Source organism: Triticum urartu, chromosome 4 (assembly GCF_003073215.2).
Source record: "Triticum urartu cultivar G1812 chromosome 4, Tu2.1, whole genome shotgun sequence".
Lineage (NCBI taxonomy): Eukaryota > Viridiplantae > Streptophyta > Magnoliopsida > Poales > Poaceae > Triticum > Triticum urartu.
The window spans coordinates 429,480,324-429,481,787 of record NC_053025.1 but is presented as its reverse complement, the minus strand read 5'-3'; positions in this window follow the sequence as shown (position 1 = coordinate 429,481,787).

Sequence of the window (1,464 nt, the reverse complement as noted above, 5' to 3'; positions counted from 1 at the left end):
CACCTTGTACCAAATGGACATTAAAAGTGCTTTTCTAAATGGCAAAATCGAGGAGGAAGTTTATGTTAAGCAACCTCCCGGCTTCGTCAATCCTAAGAAACCTAATCATGTTTACAAACTTCACAAAGCCCTTTATGGTCTTAAACAAGCTCCTAGAGCATGGTATAAATGCTTGACCAAGTTCCTTATTGAAAAAGGCTTTGAAATTGGTAAAATTGATTCTACTCTTTTTACTAAAAGGGTTAATGGAGAACTATTTGTGTGCCAAATTTATGTTGATGATATCATATTTGGTTCAACTAATCCTCATTTTAGTGAGAAGTTTGGAAAGCTAATGTCGGAGAAGTTTGAGATGTCTATGATGAGTGAACTCAAATTCTTTCTCGGTTTGCAAATCAAGCAAACTAAGGAAGGTACCTTTGTCTCTCAAACAAAGTACACCAAGGACTTATTCAAGAAGTTCAATATGCAAGAATGCAAAGGTATGACTACACCCATGCCTACTAGTGGACATCTTGATTTGAACAAAGATGGTGAACCGGTTGATCAAAAGGTTTATCGCCCTATGATTGGTTCATTGTTATATCTATGTGCCTCTCGTCCCAATATTATGCTAAGTGTGTGCATGTGTGCACGATATCAAGCTGCTCCTAAAGAGTGTCATCTTAAGGCTGTGAAAAGGATAGTGAGATACCTAATCCATACACCAAATTTTGGCATTTGGTATCCTAAGAGGTCCTCTTTTGATCTTGTTGGCTACTCCAATTCGGACTATGCCGGAGACAAGGTTGATAGAAAATCCACTTCGGGTACTTATCAATTCCTTGGTAGAGCTCTTGTGTCTTGGTCTTCCAAGAAACAAAACTCGGTATCCTTATCCGCCGCCGAAGCAGAATACATTGCCGCTGGTTCATGTTGCGCTCAATTACTTTGGATGACCCAAACTCTTAAAGATTATGGGATATATGTGAAACATGTTCCATTGCTATGTGACAATGAAAGTGCTATTAAGATTGCTCACAATCCCGTGCAACATTCTCGAACAAAGCATATTGAAGTTCGTCATCATTTCATTCGAGATCATGTTGCCAAAGGGGACATTAACCTTAAGCATGTTCGCACCGATAAGCAATTAGCGGATATATTCACTAAACCACTTGATGATAAAGTGTTTTGCAGGTTGAGAGGTGAATTGAACATCATTGATGCTTCAAACTTGGAGTAGGAACTCTATTTGATACATGCGGGGCATGAGCCTATGACTAATCCTTGATATTTCTCTTATGATGCTATTCATATGTCTTGGATATATTTGTACCTTGCATGTTATCTAACCCGTGTAGGTACTTGGTTGAATCTAAATGTATGAGATTGCAAATCACTCACATCTTGAGCAATCTCTACATCACCAAGTCTCTACACAATGGTGGTTGAAGACAAGGAAGCACGAAACCATTCAAACAT